Here is an 18,280-nt window from a genome sequence, read left to right on the forward strand (position 1 = left end):
TGGTCACTGTCTATGGCGGTAAGGTTTTGGAGGTAGCTGGGTGGGAAGGGTGACCTGGTGGGCAACAAGGGTGTTGGGCAGGGGATAGGATGGTGTCTCGGGCAACCTAGTTGGGCTAGGAAAGCTATGAAGTTATTGCCGCTTCAAGGCACGCTATTTTGCATGACACAGAAAGGGAACATGATGAGTGTGAGCCAGGTGAACATGGTCTAGTCCTGACCTGTGTGGGGTGGGTGGTCTGGGGTGTAGGGCTGGGGTAGGCAGGTTCAACAGAAGGTAAAGCTACACACCAGTAGGCAAATTCAATTATGGCTTGGTTCACACAAATAGGCAAATTCAACAATGGCTAGGTACTCGCCAATAGGTAAGTTCAACAATAGCTAGGTACTCGCCAATAGGTAAGTTCAACAATGCCTACGTACTCCCCAATAGATAAGTTCAACAATAGCTAGGTACTCGCCAAAAGGTAAGTTCAACAATGGCTAGGTGCGTACAGGTATGTAGATTCGACTTTAGCTTGGGTCACACAAATAGGCAAATTCAACAAAGGGTAATTACACACCAATAGGTAGATTCAACAATGGCTAAGTACACACCAATAGGTAGTTTCAACAATGTCTAGGTGCGTACAGATATGTAGATTCGACTTTAGCTTGGTTCACACAAATAGGCAAATTCAACAATGGGTAATTAGACACCAATAGGTTGATTCAACAATGGCTAGGTGTGTACAGATATGTAGATTTGACGTTGGCTTGGTTCACACAAATAGGCAAATTCAACAATGGATAGGTGCTCACCAGTAGGTAGATTCCACAATGGCTAGGTACATACAAAAGGGTACATTCGACTTAACTAAGGTGCACATGAATGGGCAGAATTCTACATTGGGCAGGAGTACACATATGGGGTAAATACCTATTGCGGAGGCTATATCAGGAAGTATGGGTCAGGAAAACCATAGGGGGAGGAATCGTAACACACTGATGCAAATGGCTGGATAAAGCATGAGTTTGGGTTCGCTGTGGCTGGCCTCTAAGCACAGTGGGCATATGAGCACAATATTGTCAAAAGGGCGAGGGAATTAATATCCTTAGCAGGCTAGTCCCAGAGGGCGCATTCAATAGGGTGCAGTAGGCTAATTCCCTATGCATAAGACAAGAGTAAATGGGTTTTCAAGTGCCCGCTAGAGCCAATGGTCAGGTTAGTATCATGCAGCAATATTAAGTAGGATAGCTAATCCAACGTTAGCTGAAAAGGGATATCAGGGACAAGGCACTTGTCATCACATGTGAGTTTGAGGCAGCACTCTGGAATAATAGCAATGTGGTGGTCTGTGCACTGAACACAAAGAGTATTTACCAGCAGCAGACTATGTGCTTGGGTACAGATGTAATCAAGAGCATTGATATAAGGCACTGCAGCAATGAGTAGGATAATTACAGTAAGAATGCGTTAGAATACAATTGGGAGTCTGTACTTACAGTAGAGTCACTCGGTATGCATGGAGTTACAGGATGCATAGTTCACAAATTATGCAGGCCAAAGAGGTGAACGATTGTCCCGTGTACAGGAGTATGGACAGTTCTGTTAGCCGTGCTTCATTTTGATGTATTGGCATGGGGGTGGGGGATAGGGGGTTGGCCAAGCCGCGCTTCCATGCGCTAAACAGGCACAGAACAGGCCTTTTCAACAAGGGCTCTATTAGGACGAGGGCCGGCTTCCGCCTGCCGGTGGGGGTTTCTGGGCTATAAGCTATGCGTTGCCAGGTAACAAGGCAAACAGCCTCGTTTTCATGCTGCTAGTAGCCGCCTGCCATCTTTAGAACAGGTGCACGAAGGGAACAAAGGCTTCCCAGCTGATCCAGCACATCGCCTGGATGAGGGGAGCACCGGGGCTCACCTTGATGCTGATGAATATTGCTGGTAGTTAGGGATCGATGCTGGGGCCTCAGCTTCTAGATGCACGAGGAGTGGACTTCGTTCCACACAATTAGCCGGTGTGTGATAATGCAGCTGGAACTGCTCCTAGTACGGTGGTACTGGGGAGGGGCTCCTGCCCGCTCCAGGACTCTGGATAGAACTGAAGAAGTTGCGCAGAACAGGCCTTTTCAACTAGGGCCTTGTCAGTACGAGGGCTGGCTTCCGCCTGCCAGCGGGGGTTTCTGGGCTATAAGCAATGCGTTGCCAGGTAACAAGACAAACAGCCTCGTTTTCATGCCGCTAGTAGCTGTCGGCCATCTTTAGAACAGGCGCATGAAGGAAACAAAGGCTTCCCACCTGATCCAGCGCGTCACCTGGATGAGGGGAACACTGGGGCTCACCTTGATGCTGGTGAATATTGCTGTTAGTTAGGGATCGATGCTGGGGCCTCCACTTCTAGATGCACGAGGAGTGGACTTTGTTCCACACAATCAGCCGGTGTGCGATAATGCAGCTGGAGCTGCTCCTAGCATGGTGGTGCTCGGGAGGGGCTCCTGCCCACTCCAGGACTCCGAATAGAACTGAAGAATGTGTTTTTAAGCAAACTTTGATCGATCGTACAAACATTTCCTATGCACCTTACCATAGTTTTTCTCACTTTTACACATGCGAAATCAGGCAGCAGGGCGGGGCCATCTCTTATTCGTTGCTGCATCGCCCTGCGGTGAACTGCCCCGGCGGCACTAAATCATATTGCGTGCCCCTTAGGCTGACATCACCATTACTAGCGATATTCTCTGCCTATCTCCATGAAGTTACTAGGCAGCGTAGCCAAACGTGCCCAGTAATCACCTACATGTTGACGTCAGTTGACGCAGAACCCAGATATCAACACACATCCTCTCACACCACAGAGCATCTCAATTTTGAATACAAAACAATACTCTGCAATTTATAATGTGCTTTTATTTCACAATAAACGCTCCGAGAACATCCGGCGATTGCCATATTCAACCAAATTGGTCATTTCTTCTTTGTTCTCGATCCACAAATGTTTATCGTGAGTCCCACAGTGTTCCTTTTGGGTATAAAAAGCACATTGGATGCACCGTGAATAGCAAGGCTTCGGCATTTGCTTGGCACTAGGCCACCGTAAATGATGTCAGGTTGCTCCTTATCACTGGTACCGCGAAAGGGCATATAGGCCCGGGGCAATCGTCCCAAAACAGTGTCATTGTAATCCAGCCATTTAAGTGTATCTGCAGCTTCTAGCTAAAGAAGCCATCAATTGGTATCTGGAATCGATGACATTCGCAGAAAGGCAGGATGTAGCTGGGTAGAAAACATAACAGAAATGTGTCTCAGTGGCCATTCTTTATTCTAATTGATCAGTTTACCCATTAATTCTGCACTGTGTGAAATCTAATGATGAACACAAACGTGAAACAATGGAAACACAGAGAAAACATTGTGGAAAGTTGGAGTCTACGATGTGCTTGAGAGGTTAGTGCTATGGGGTATGTTTAGCTCACAATGGGATGCAGAAGCTGACAGAAGAATTTGAAGAACATATAGACGGCATTTTAACAGAATATTAGCGTAGAATTTGGCGTTGATGGAACCTGGGGGAACCCACTTTTGGACTATGTGCATTTCGGTGCCGGACTGTCCATTTGCCTGGGAGAAAGACAAGTACACACAGGTTGCTTTTGTGTGTCGTTGCAACATGCCACAAACAACAACCTATTACAATGTAAGCCAGCAAGAATGGTCAATAATGAAACCTTGACTCCTTCGTCTATAAAATCGTCTACAGTAAAACTTACATAATATTCTGAATTTCCATTCTCTCGGCATAACGCATAGACTCCGTTCAGATCAACACATTTTCATAAAATTAAATTACATGTTCCTTTGTCCAGTTTTGGAATGGTGAACCTTATCATATTTGACAGTATTACACACCTCCCTTCATTCATTCCATTCAGAATCCTCCCTTTCTTCCAAGGACGAAAAACAATCGTACCTTATACTGTGTAGGATGCGTGGGTGTGCACAGCTCACAAGCAAAATTCAAAAGCGGTGACCTTCACTTCCAATGTGAGTGAAAAGCCTTGCAGGCCACAGTGGCATCTGAAATATTTTTGAAAAACAAACAAATTGTTTGCTGGCATCCAACGACGCCACGTCACATTTCTAGTGAGTTACTTTTTTTAATTAATACAGTTAGTTTACTTCCAAATACCTTATTTTATTGTCCCTCTGGTGAACTGCTCACTCTTCCATCGCCTTGCACAGCAAGCACCCACCACCTGTCAGCTCAGCCCGTCTCCTGTTCCCAAAGCAAATCAGCTAATCATTTTTACAAGTAGCGAATCTCGAGCCCTGACAAAATGTGCTTGTACGAGAATGTCAGAGCAAGCCCTGCTCAAACCTTAGTGCATAATCTGTCTCTGCTCACTGACTCATGCCATCTCCAACCCCCTCCTTCCAGGCCGCAGTCCCCTGAACCCATGACCGCTATTCCCTTTGAACGCATCTGGTCCCCAGACCCTACCCGTGCACCACCTCAACTTCACCTCCCATATACCTAATCAGGAGTGGTCATATATTTTGGTAACACTGACACCTATCCCCACTGCGTTTGAAATCGTAAGACTTCGAGGGCCGCAAATCATAGATCGGCCCCTCTGATAAGGCATCTAGTAGCAACGACCCCTAACACATGCCCCCATAAAAATATAGGTCAGAAGGCACCTATTTCTCACCAACAACCCCCTTTGATGCGTTGTTTTGCTTACAGTGAGTAGTTCTTGCGTGCCAAGTTTCTTATGTAGCCTAGGTCTCATTCCTTTATGGGATGCATATTGATTTAGCTATTTGGACATGTGCTTGGTAAGGCAACTGCAGAACCCCAAAGTTGCTTTCATGCTGATATTCATCTGACCCTCCCTGATTCAGTGAAGGACCCACAAGAGCTTGACGAAAGCGGGAAGTGTGAAAGCACAGCATTACACTATATGGCATCGTGCAAAAGGCACTTCTTGCAAAAAAAATTGACAAAGAGGATACATTTCAAAAGACAATTTGGATGCTTTATTTGGACACTTTATATAAACATTGTTGAACTAATAAATAGTTTCTATCATTTGAACCGGGAAGTGAACTCTTCCACGAGGTCTTCTTTCGGTAGACAGGGCATGTTTGGAATGTTTTGTGGCAATGTATGTGTCCTAGGAACAAAATCATGAGCAATTCCATGAGTATGTATGTCCAACACAGTCAAAGTGAGATCTTTAACAAAATCGAATTCCATTTCCTGGTATATTGGCTTGACCACCCATTTTTTGCTACTTTTCGTAAAGGCCATTGTGTACGAAGCATCCTCGATTGTTCTCTCCCGACGTTCTCGTTATGCACTAAGACTGCTAGTAATGTCTGATATTGCATCCTGTCTATGCCGAAATGCAATCTCTTGGGCCTGTACTTTAGGCACATATTGTGGAACACCTCCAAATCTCCTGTGTGACAGAATTCTGCGAGTCCCTTCAGATCTCTTGATACAGTTTAATCAAACACTATCTTCTCAAGAGCTTTGTGTGGAGGTGAAGATAGAACCAACCACTTCTTCTTGCGTTCCTGCTCCTCGGATAAAGGTCCATGTGCACATTGGTGAAAATGTTGGTTCTCTGTCCATGAGTGAACGTTGGAACAGTGGTGCATCAATGAGCGCCATTTTTCAGGTAGAATTTCCACAGACCCACCACAAGTTTTGGAGCTCCACCAAAGATGGTTGCTCAAAGACTGGGACCACTGTAAAATATGTTCAGAACCTTTTTTTTACCAGCAGCTGTGATTTTTTTATTGATTGATTTGGCAACGTGCCATACATCAAATTGATGGCGAATATTTGGAAACTGCTCTCGCATGGCCTTGTCCATTGAAACATGTCTGTCTGTGGCAATGAGATCTATTTGCATTCCCCTCGATTGGAGATCTTCCAGGGATATTATAAAACCATGTTTCTCCATGGCCACTGAGGATTTACATTCAGACACCTGCACGACCACCAAACTCACAATTTTTTTAGTTTCCATGTCCTGAAAGTGGTATGTGCAGTACTTTGCTGAAAATCCGGGGCTGTCACACTGTCCATCGCCAGCTAGCTTGAACCGTTTGTTAGAAAATGTCCTTTCAATTGACATTTGTACAATTTTCCAAGCTTCACTAATAGCAGGGAATGAATATTCTTGTTGATATTTGTAGTACTGCATTTTAGAAAGGAACCGGAGTCCCACAAATTGACAGAAACTGGACAACTTACTAACTGTAGAGCCACTGAAAAGTAAAGCTGCTGCACACAGTAGATTTCCAGCTGGCACTTTGCCCAGCATCGGTTGAGCGGACCATGAACATGTAGCATGGAGCAGGCCACATGTGGCTTGGATTTTGAGGTTTGTGCCTTGTGATACACAAGTCACATTCACCAATGGCTGCCCGCATACTTCCCCCCTCAATGCATGGACACATTTCAGCATCAGTTTAATCTGTACCAGGCAGCTGTCGAATACAATGTATTTTTGCTCCTATATTAGACTATCGTCCTCCGTGAATGTGGTTTGTGACGCAACTGTGATGGACATATCAGCCAAACAGGACACACTGAAGTCGAGATCTTTGGCTAGTTCCTTGGTTAATTGCGTTAAGGCTTCAGCATCTATTATTTCAGCTTGTGTCATTTGCACACAAATTGGAGAAACCATCAATGTCGGTTGTTTATTGCGTGGCCCTTTTTTTGTGGGTGTAGATTGTGTGAAGTGGTCACTGAGTAATTCAAAAGCATCTTCCTTATATTCAGTTTCTTCTTCATCTTGTCAAGTTCTCACATTGTAGCAATGGTCCAAAAACACTTTGCTTGCTTCGCCGGTCACATTCAATACATTTTCTAGCCATTGGGCATAAGCATCTTGAGTCTGCTTATTGACTGGACTACGTCGTACCTCAAATATTAGTTTCTCCATGGTGAAATCTGTTTGGCAAGCAGCATCTTTTGTTTCATTTGTTGCCTGTGTCTTCATACTTCGTTTTTCTTCTGGGCCTCTAGGAGATGGGTTGTAAAAACATATTCAATGTAAATCCAACATACATTATATAGCACTTTAGATTTAAAAAAAAACTATGTTATGAAGACAGCACCAGCCCAAACCACTTTTTGTATACTACATTTTTTGTTAGTTACCCTTGTTTTCTTGATTTTCTGTAAAACCGTGTTCTTCACTGTAACAACCGCACCAGCAAGCTGGTCCGCCACCTCTGATCTATGTGCTTCCTCTTCTAATTCCCAACCTTGTATACATCCCTTGAATAGAATATTAATTTTAAAAAAGTCAATCGTTTTTTAAATCAAATTCTTTCCTCACACACATTGCTTACATATATATCCTCGTAAACTGTGTATGTCATTTAGTCAAAATATACATTTCTATTTTCACTTGATTGATGGCTAGTGTACTTGATCAGAGATCACAGTGCGAAACCCAATGTTTGTAATGTTGCTCTCAAAGCATTTTGCATTGTATTCGGCATTAGGGTAGAAATTGTAACGTTAGAACTGAAATGGTAAAAGTTTGAAAAGATGCTAGTTTATAATAATATCACTGTCTAATAGTATCAGATGTAGGATATACTTTCTTTCATTCAACGGAACTGTCAGTACGCATACCTAATGCTCTGGACTAGCTCCAAAAGATGATGTAATTGTAGATGAAGTCCCAGGATCCCCCTGTAACACAGTACCTGTTTTAGTATGGATAAAAACAGTGAAATTGAACCGACACAATCGGATGTAGTCAATGGTACATATCAATAAAAACCCATAAATGAAACATTATGTAAACAAATGACAGTATACGTAAACTATTTCATATTATCTAAAATTCTATGCATATTACATTTCCGTAATCAAATAGCGATATAAAACTACCTGATAGGCGCTCAAAGTTTTTGTTGACTCTGGGAAAGAAATGGATGCAGAATCTTGCTCCTTAATTTTCAGTGCATTGTCACGAAGTGGTAAAGGGATAATTAGATTTGCAATAGGTATGTGGAAAGTTCCAACTCTCAAGAATATGAACTTCAACAAGTCTGTATGGCTCACCATTTTATACTGGACGTGTCAGTGATGTTGTCACTACCGATTGTCTGTGCTTCAGTCAATATGCTCACCTGAAAAAATGGACAAGTGAAGCAACCGATTACGAAAGATTGTGCTTATTTTGAGGGGCACTATAGCATAGTTTTCTGTGTTCATAAATAATTTTCTATAATGCTCCTAAAACCAGTGAGAGATGTCTAGCAATATGGGGTATAGTTATAAAGCAATACAATCTGGTAAATATGCAAAGTTTAGTAAGAACATTTACACCAAAAGCACCAATGCGTCCATGTAGTTACATTTTCAGTGCCCCAAGGACTACAGCTAAGTCATGACCGTGACTCACCTGAGGCAGCGTGTGCATGAATAGAGTTGGAATTGCATTTGGAAGCAATTTACGAGACGTTCTGAGTCGATGCTCCTTTGTGTACTGCGATTGGTTGTACAAATCTGTGGTAAAGCGCAGGCTGCAGATGCGGAATCGATCACCCCTCAAGTCCCCCAAGACATCCTGGGGTCTACTTTCAAGCTCTTCCAGCGCAAATCCGCAATATCTGACCCATTCTCTTATTAGATCTATATTCCTCTGGAATATATGCTTTATTGTGCCTTTAGGTTTGGTAGGGGTCTTAGAACGGCAACCGTAAACCATACAAGCAGGGCATTGTTGAAAAATCTGTAAAAAAAAGTCCACATCGTTAAAAAATAATTTTGCATGAATGTGTGAGAAAGATGGAATTATATCATACATTTTTCTATGCAATGTTTGTTTTGCTCACAGAAGCAAAACCTGTGTAGCGTAGCCAACTTTATTCTAGGATAACTTTCATACACAATTGATTGATGTGACGCAAATCGTAACGTGTTACTCGTCGCTTCAATGTACTATCATGCAACCAAAGGAAACATGCTTATGGACACGGCCCGCAAAGGATGCAATTCTATCCCAATTGACATTGATGACAATTGCTATATATCGAGAACAGAACAAATCAAACAGAGGTCAATGGTAATGGCAACAAGATGAATGAGCATTACACCACTGGGTACATTTGTTCGAAATAGATAGAAATTTAGAGATCAAGTAGAGATGATTAGGTGACCTGCCCTTACCTTGACCAACAAACAGTTAGATTCAGCAAGCAGGGTAGTTAGCAGCAGGAAAACAGGTAGCGTGATCACAAGTTGACTTCCAGTGCTCAGAGATATTCACAGGTAGCACGATGACGAGCTGACTTTCAGTGGTCACAGATGTTCTCAGGTAGCACGATCACGAGTTGATTTGCAGTGCTCACAGATGTTTGCACGATAAATATTAAGGGGTTTATAAAGAATTAGAAAAGTGGGTGTGTATGTGAATGAGTGATGTGCATATGGCGTGCTCTTGTGTGGTTGAAGGGAAAGACACACTTATGTGGATTTCAGGGGCACAGCCTGCTTCAGGGGATCCTGCATAGAGACACTGGGTCTGGCTAGGCCATGTGTACAATGCCCCCTGCGTGGAAGATACCTTTGAAGTGTACATGGTGTTTGGCACCTCGGCCGTTCCCACCCTGAGAGCCCCCTTGGGAGGACATGGACACAGGTGCAAACTTCCATTGATAGGGTAGGGGGCGTTGGACGTCCAAGAGGCATGCAAGAAAGGGCCAGAACACTGCTGAATGGAGACACACTTATGTGGATTGCAGGGGCACGGTCTGCTTCAGGGGGCCTGCCTGGAGACACTGACTCTGGCTAGGCCATGTGTACAATGGGTCCTACGTGTAAGATACCTTTGAATTGTACATGGTGTTTGGCACCTTGGCTGTTCCTATCCTTGGCAGCGCACATCCACAGGTGCGAACTGCCGTTGATAATGGAGGGAGGATTGATGGGCATGAGGCGTGCAGACAAGGCCTGGAACACCTCTGAAGGGAGAGATACACTTATGTGGATTGCAGGGGCATGGCCTGCTTCAGGGGAGCCTGCATGGAGACACTGGGTCTGGCTAGTCCATGTGTACAATGGCCCCTGCGCAGAAAATTCCTTTGAAGTGTACATGGTGTTTGGCAACTCGGCCGTTCCCACCCTGAGAGTCCCCTTGGAAGGGCACGGACACAAGTGCGAACTTCCATTGATAGGGTGGGGGGATGGACGGCAAAGAGGCATGCAAGAAAGGGCCAGAACACTGCTGAATGGAGACACACTTGTGTGGATTGCAGGGGCATGGTCTGCTTCAGGGGAGCCTGCCTGGAGACAGTGGGTATGGGGGGGCCATGTAAACAATGGCCCCTGCGCGTAAGATACATTTGAAGTGTACATAGTGTTTGGCACCTCGGACGTTCCCACCCAGTCAGCCTTGCCAGGACAAGTGAGCGTGTCTTTGATTCACTGAACAATTGAAACAACAATTCATAAAAGTTCAATTGTATTTTATTTTGTTGCTGATGTTGATGGCACAAATGTACTACACATTGCATACTTCGGGTCGCAGCACAGTGTGGGAAAATCCCCTGTAATGACCGCTGTCACTGGGGAATGTGTCTCTAATGGCACAAATGACACAGGCGGGTATTACTGGTCGAGTGCAGTGTCCAAGCCTCCCATGAAGCCACCATGTAAACACACGATAGGCCACCAGCCTGTTCCACCTGTGGAAGAGAAAGATACAAACTGTATTTAAATGAACAAGATAAGTGTATCAAACCTTAGTTGAAAATGCAATCTTGTATCCTATGGCAATGGTGCCAGTACAAATGTTACTTCATGGATCAATCAACCTGGGCTTTAAAGTGTAGACACATTACAAAATTGAACAACTATGCATTCCATTACATTTGGGGCACAGAGAAATATTGTTTCTTGGTTGTACGTGAAAGACACATAAGATGAGCAATATGATTTCCACAAATCGCGAGTGATGTATAGAATTGCAAGACTATATTCATTTGGCAGGGATAGATCAAAGTTACGACAATATAGGAGACAAACATGAAATGTTAGTGGCCGCAGTAGCATCACATCTAGAGTACACTTACTAATTACTTGGATTGTGAGGGCGAACTGTTGCGTGAAGTTCATGCATAAGCACCATCATAATCCTCAACACAGACTGTGTGAGGCAGGCTGTTGTGAAGTCATGCAGCTCGGTAACGCACTGTGGCCGTGTCTCGGTATGTAGGACAAGCATCCAGAGTTTTCTGGGTAGCAGCAGTTCTCATCCTCGGTTGGCATTACCTTGCACTAATTGCAGGTACACCAGGTGGAGACGTTGTCCATGCGACTAGCCTCAGGCTCTTGATCTGGTGATTCGTCCTCCCAACTGTCGTCTGAAGCCCTGTCGTTTCCGCATCTTTCTCTTTCGAGTAATTACGCCTCGGAATGCTCCAGCTCGTACTGGTAGGGCTGTATTGTTGCCATTATGCAACAAAATTACAATAGATAGTAATGATAGTACTAGTATCTGTTCGCATGGGCTACGAGCAACGAAGATAGCTGAACAGAGCAGAAACGAGCCACAGGATACACAAAAAAAGATAGTTGAACGATTGGAAAAGCAAATCTGATGTTGTCTGATGTGAAGCGGTCTGTTTATACTTTTTTTTTTTTTAACTTCTTTTTATTGGTTTTACAACAAGAGGTAAAGTGCATTCCCAACTCCCCCCATTCCCCCCCTCCCCTTGAAGGCAATTGCTTATGTCTGTGGTCCATTACTGCCATGGGCCACTCGCCAAAGGTTATTAAGTTCATAACAGAGAAACCATCGACCCGGCCACCCCTCTCTCTCCCCTGGGAGTGGCCTCTCCTTGTCCGTGAACACATGTGTTGGCACCTTGGAGTTGTGTCTATATTGTCCATTGTTTGCTCCGGCCCCGGCCAGGCCGCCTCCTCCCCACTCACTGTGTTCCCTCTGGTCTATATTCCGCCCCCGGGCATGGGCGGGCCAGCCTGTCCTCCTTCCGAGTCATCTGAGTCACTCCTGTTGTTTTCCACCCCGTCTCCGAACAGGTCCTGCACCAGGGTGTTCCACGCCAGTATTCTGGCTCCGCTATTGCCTTCTCCCCTCTGTGTGGCTCTCGTCCAGACAGTCGTTTCAGCTATCGCCCATTTTTGTATATCTGCCCACCAGCCCTCCGCCGAGGGTCCTTCGCTCGTGTTCCATGCCATTGCTATGCGGCGCTTCGCCAGTATCGTCATCAGGTCTTTCATTTTTGCCACGTGTGCCATCTGCCTGTCCCCCCTCGGGAACAGGCCCAGTATATAAGACCTAGGTGACCAGGCTTGCATATGGATTCCTGCCGTCCTCGCTTTATCTTTCACCATATTCCAGAACCCTGTTATTTTGGGGCACGACCAGAACATGTGCACCATGTCTGCTTGTTCTTCCCGACAGCGTGGGCAGCTGGGAGTTTGTCCTTTTCTCATCTTCGTCATTCTTTTGGGAGTTAGGTATGCTCTATGGACTATGTAGATTTGCAGCTGTCTGAACCTGGCATTCCTAGAAACTTTTTTCGTGTATTGGAGGGTTCTATTCCATTCTCCATCCTGGAAGGGCTGCTGGAGCTCCTCTTCCCACTTTGCCCGCACGTTCAGTATCTTCCTATTAGTGGAACCCAGTAGTTGCTCGTAGAGCCTGGACACGGTGTGTCCTCCTTCAGAAATGTCATACCAGGTATCCAGCGCACCCCCAGTATCCTCTGCCTCCGCCTCTGGCATGGTTCCCCACCTCTTCTTTATTGCTTGTACTAAGCTGTTATACAGGATGAACTGGCCCTTGTGCACCTCCTGCTCCTCCACCAGGGACTGGAATCCGACCCACTGTCCTTCTTGCCACAGGTCCCCTATTTGGGCTACCCCCTTGTCCTCCCATTGTGCCCTGTACGTGGCCAGGCTTGTTATGCGGGTTTCTACCAGACCCGCCAAGGGGATCTGTCTCGAGCAGGGGTCCTGCATGCCTTGCGTCTTCCAGGCTCTTTCCCATAGCGTTCGGCCCAGCTGGGCCATGTTAGGAAGAGCCCTGGCCTGGGCGGCTGGCATCCACAGGAGTTCCCTCAGGTAATATTGCCTGAGTGCTGGTCGGAGAAGAATTGCGTCAATGGAAATATCCTCCCCCAGCCATCTCACCACAAATTGGAGTTGTGCCGCTAAGAAGTAATGCAAAAAGTCTGGGAGTTTGATGCCCCCCCACTCGTGGCTCCTCTGTAGTGTAGTCAGTGCTACCCTGTTTCTCCCCCCTCCCCACAGGAAGGTCCTCACCAAGGTGTGCAAGCGTTTAAAGAAAGCTCCCGGGATGTTGTAAGGGATATTGGTAAAATAATATAGGAGCCGGGGCAGGACCGTCATCTTCAGTAAGGCCGCTCGACCTATCATCCCCAGTGGTAGGGTCTTCCAGAACTGCATGGCGTGCTCAATTTTGTTCAGGGCCGCCTGCGTGTTGGCTATGTGTGTGTCCGTGGTATCATGGTAAATGTCCACCCCCAGGTATCTAAAGGTGGTCGGGGTCCATGTGAGGCCCAGGTACGGCAGTTGATCTGGTGGCACTTTTCGCAGGCCCGCCAGGAGGAACAGTGAGGATTTCGCCCTGTTAACAGTGATTCCCGATAGTCTACCAAATGCTCCTAGTGCCTCAAGTAAATCTCGCAGATGGGTGCGTGGGTTCTGGACGTAGAGCAGTATGTCGTCTGCGTAGATCGATATCTGGTGTGTCACCCCGTCAATCGCTATGCCCGTATCCATATAATCCGTTCTTAGGAAAACCGCGAATGGCTCCAAAGCTAGAATATATAACATTGGTGACAGCGGGCACCCTTGTTTCGTACCTCGCCCTATTCTCCATTCCCCGGAGACAAGCCTACCCGTCTTGACCCTTGCTCTCGGGTCTTTGTAGAGCAGCTTTATCCATCTATGGAACCCCTGCCCTATCCCAAAGTGGGCGAGTGCTCCGAAAAGCCAGTCCCAGCTCACCGAATCAAACGCTTTTATCGCATCTAGTGAAGCTACTGCGCACTCCCCCTCTACTTGGTTAGTCCTATCAATGACGTAATGGAGTCTCCGGAGATTCCATGTCGTGTTCCGTTCAGGTACATACCCTGTCTGGTCAGTGTGGATCAGGGTGGGTATCACTCTCTTGAGCCGGTTAGCTAATGCCGCTGTCAGGATCTTGGAGTCCTGGTTTATCAGGGAAATTGGTCTATAAGACCCGCACTCGAGGGGTGGTTTCCCTGGTTTAAGTATTGGCACTATAATGGATTCCGACATGCTGTTCGGGAGCCTCCCCGTCTCATATGCCTCCTCCAATGTTTCCAGCAATCTAGGGGCTAAACTGTCTCTGTACTTCTTATAGAATTCCCCCGGTAGCCCATCCAGCCCCGGGGTCTTCCCTGTCGGCAGTTGAGTGATTACTTCCGCCAGTTCCTCCACTGTGAGGGGAGCATCCAGCATTTGGGTCTGCTCATCGGTGAGTTGTGGGAGCCTGATTTCCGCGAAGGCATCCTCCAGGTCCCCCTCCTCCCACTCTTGGACCTCTGTGTACAGCTTCTCGTAAAATTGCGAGAACACCCCGTTTATACCCTCCTGGGACCTTACCACCTCCCCTTGACTATTCTGGATTGCATTAATTGGTTCCCGCTCGGCCTCCTGTTTGGTTAGCCAGGCCAGGAGCCTGCCGGGCTTATCCCCCTCTGCGTGCAGCCTCTGTATGTACTTCCCATAATCTAGGCGCCCTAGTCTTTCCCAAGTCACCATGCACTGTTGCCGCAGGGTGGTAAGATCATCCTGCTCTCCTCCGTTCTCCCCCGCCCGTTTCTCGGCCCTCTCAATCTTCCTTTCTAACGCATCCAGTTGTGTTAGGGTTTCCCTCCTGAGTCCTCCCGTCTTCCCCATTGCCGCACCTCTGACCACCACCTTAAGGGCCTCCCAGATCGTCACCGTGCTGTCCACGCTACCCGAGTTATGCTCAAAGTAGTCTTCTATCGTGCTTTGGATATGTTCCTGGAATTCCCCGTCCAGCAGTGCTTCTGCCCTTAGTTTCCAAGTGGGCGTGGGGGCCCCCCTGTGTGTATGTGCCCATGTGACTCCCAGGGGGGCGTGATCAGACAGGGTTCGTGCATGTATATGTGCCCCAGTGAATTCGCCTAGTGTTTCCTTTCCCGTGAAAAGGTAATCAATTCGCGTGAATGTCCCATGCGGAGCACTGTAATGTGTGTATCCCCTTTCCCCCTCATGTACCTTCCTCCAGATGTCTTCCAGTTCCAGCTGATCCAGTATTTTCCGTAACCTCCGTGCTGGTGGCGCTGGTCGTCTATGCTTGTCGTCCAACCTGTCTAGTCGGGGTTCCAATGTGCAATTGTAGTCTCCAGCCCAGATGATCGTAGCATTCCTGTAAGGGGCCAGCCGGGGCGTGAGTGACTCAAAGAAGGCTGTTGCATCATGATTGGGGGCATAGGTGTTCACCAGGCACACCTCCCGGTTTTCCAGCATTCCGTGGACAATCAGGACCCTACCCTCAGTGTCTTTTTCCTGGTTGATGAGCTGGAATGGGGTGCTCGGAGCGATCCAAGTTATCACCCCCCTTGCGTAGTTAGAGTACGTTGAGCTGTACATCTGACCTCCCCATTTCTTGGCCACCTTGGTTTGTTTTCCGACCGTCAGGTGGGTCTCTTGCAGCATTGCAACGTGGGCTCTCGTTTTATTTAACCAGGTGTAGACCCTCAGCCTCTTGACGTATGCATTTAGCCCTCTAACGTTCCATGTGACGATGTTTAGGTCATCTCGGTTCTTGTGGGGCAGGCGTTAGTGGCCCCCTCCGTCCCATGGGCCCGTATACTTTCACGTCCTCTTGGCGTGAATCTTCCGGGGGTCCTCATCCCACGTCTCTCCTGTGATACTTTGTGTCATTCACACGTCTTCCTTCTCCTGCGTTACCCCGGGGTTTAGCTGTTCTTGCGGTTCTCGGATTCGGTTTTTTATTGGTGTTTTCCTTCAGTGCGCTTCGCTGCCCCCTGGCGCCCGGGGTCTGCCCCGCGTGTCCACCTTCCGTGCCTTCGCCGTGGTTTCTTTGTCTGCCATGTCCTTTTTCCCTCATGCCTTCACCCTGCAAACTTAGCCTCCTAACAACTGTAACTAGAAACAACAACAACAAACGCCCAGCCTCCCTCCCCCTGCTCGGGCCCCACCGCTCTCCAGGTGCCGCCTTCTTTCCCTCAGGCGCACTTGTCGTGTCGCGGCGTAGTGCCTTAGAACTGGCACTATAAACATTGTCTCTGCTTGGGGTTCCTACTGTGGGTCTTGGCGGTCCAGTTCCAGAAGTCTTGTGCTCCCAGTATAATTCTTTGGTTTAGGCCTTGAACTCGTGAACTGTTGTTTATCCTGCTCTTTCACTCTTCCACAGGGAGTATCCTTGTGTCTTCTTCCCGTTTTGTCTTTATATTAGTTGCAGTGAGGTGGTGTGGCAACCTGCGGCTCGCTGCAGTGTTCCTCAGATTTTGTCTCGCCCAGTTTTGCCGGCCGCCTGGGTCTTGCGTTCCGTCTTCAATCTCCTTCTCTGCCGCGTCGGGGCACCTCTCTGTTCCGTCTGTTCCCCCCTTCCGGCTGCGGGTACCCTTGTTGGTCCATCCACAGTTGGGCGTCCGCTGTGGTCTCAAAGATCTGTGTCCTTCCGTTATGTAACACTTTGAGCTTAGCCGGGTATAGTAGCATGAACTTCACGCCCGCAGCCCGAAGGCGGTCTTTGGTCGGCCAGAACTGAGCTCTCTGCCTCTGCACGAGAGCCGTATAGTCTGGGTAGATGGTTATCCTGGCTCCATTCCGGGTTATGACTCCACCATCTCTCGAGAACGCCAGGATTTTTTCCCTGTCTTTAAAGTTCATGATCTTTGCGTGGTTTCTTAGTTAATGCTCTGTGTGCCCTTTCCATAACGAAACCCTGGGACAGGGTCCCGGCTCCCACTGCTTGGATCAGTAAGTTCTCGATGTAGTTCGTGGGATCTCTGCCTTCCTCCCCCTCCGGCAGCCCCACTATGCGTACATTGTTGCGCCTAGCCCTGCTTTCCGCGTCTTCGGCTCTGCGTTCTAGCGTACTGATGCGTTCCAGTGCCTCTGACATTTGTGATTGGGAGGTGGTCATATCCGCTGTATTACTCTGTACCTGTTGTTCTACCGTTGTCACTCTCTCCGCCAGGTTTCTCGTGTCTTGCCGAAGCAGCCCCACGTCTACGATTACTGCATCCAGCTTGCCTTCTATCGAGGTCTTCAGTGCTTCTATGGCCTCCAGGATACTTCCTTCCACCTGTTTGATCTCTCCGTGCGCCACTTGTGACGTTGCCGTGTCCATTCCAGCCACCTCGGGCTGCTGATCTTCATTCTTGCGGGCAAATGACTCCATGACCGTCTGCCTCCCCTTGCCACCTCTTGGTTTGTCTGGCATGTTGGTTCCGGTTGCTGTATGCTAGTATACGGATCCTGCTCCTGCAGTTTCGTAATGGTAGCCTATCGTTGTTGCGTTGGGCCGGGGTCTTTACTGTGGTCTTCCTCTTGTGCGGATGGTCTCACCCCGTCTTCCGTGGGGTGGTGTGCCCCTGGCCATTTCTTCCGTGCAGGTGTGTGTGGGAGTAGGCCCGCCCGTTGTGTGGTTCGTGGCACTTCCAGGGTCTCTGTCAAGACTGTTTGAGTGGGCTGTGTCCTCCCACGTATATCCTATGATCCCCAGGGAGTGCCCGGGGTCGGGCGTTCGACCAACCTCTCTGGTGTGGCCCTGCTGTCCGTCGCCGTCCCAGTGTGTGTGTTGGCGGAAACTGGTCTCCCGCGGGGGCCTGTCACGGACGTATCACCATCCGTTGCGTCCGCTGTGAGCCCAGGCACCTCTTCAAGGGAATGTCCAACGCTCCGTTCGCCCCCTTCGTCCTCCGGCCTCGGGGTCTCTCTTCTTTTCCCCAGCTGTGACTCCCGGTGCCCCGACTACCAGCCTCTGCTCGGGCTCTGCCACCCGTGCCTACTGTCGGGGGGGGCCAGTCCTCCAGGGGGTGCCCGGCTGGGGCCCTCGGCGTCCTCACCTCCAGCCCCCCTTGCTGACTGTCAGGGGGGGGGGCGCCGCTGCCCGCCTGGTCTCTTCCCGCTCTGCCGCGGCCTGTGCTACGGTCTGTGGGCGTTCGCGCCTCCTCAGTCTATCTCGGCACAGCGCTGCGGCGCGTATCTCGGTCTTCTTCCTTCTCCCGGGCGGCTCGGTGGT

This window comes from Ambystoma mexicanum, chromosome 4q, assembly GCF_040938575.1.
Source record: "Ambystoma mexicanum isolate Mex_15411 chromosome 4q, UKY_AmexF1_1, whole genome shotgun sequence".
Classification (NCBI taxonomy): domain Eukaryota; kingdom Metazoa; phylum Chordata; class Amphibia; order Caudata; family Ambystomatidae; genus Ambystoma; species Ambystoma mexicanum.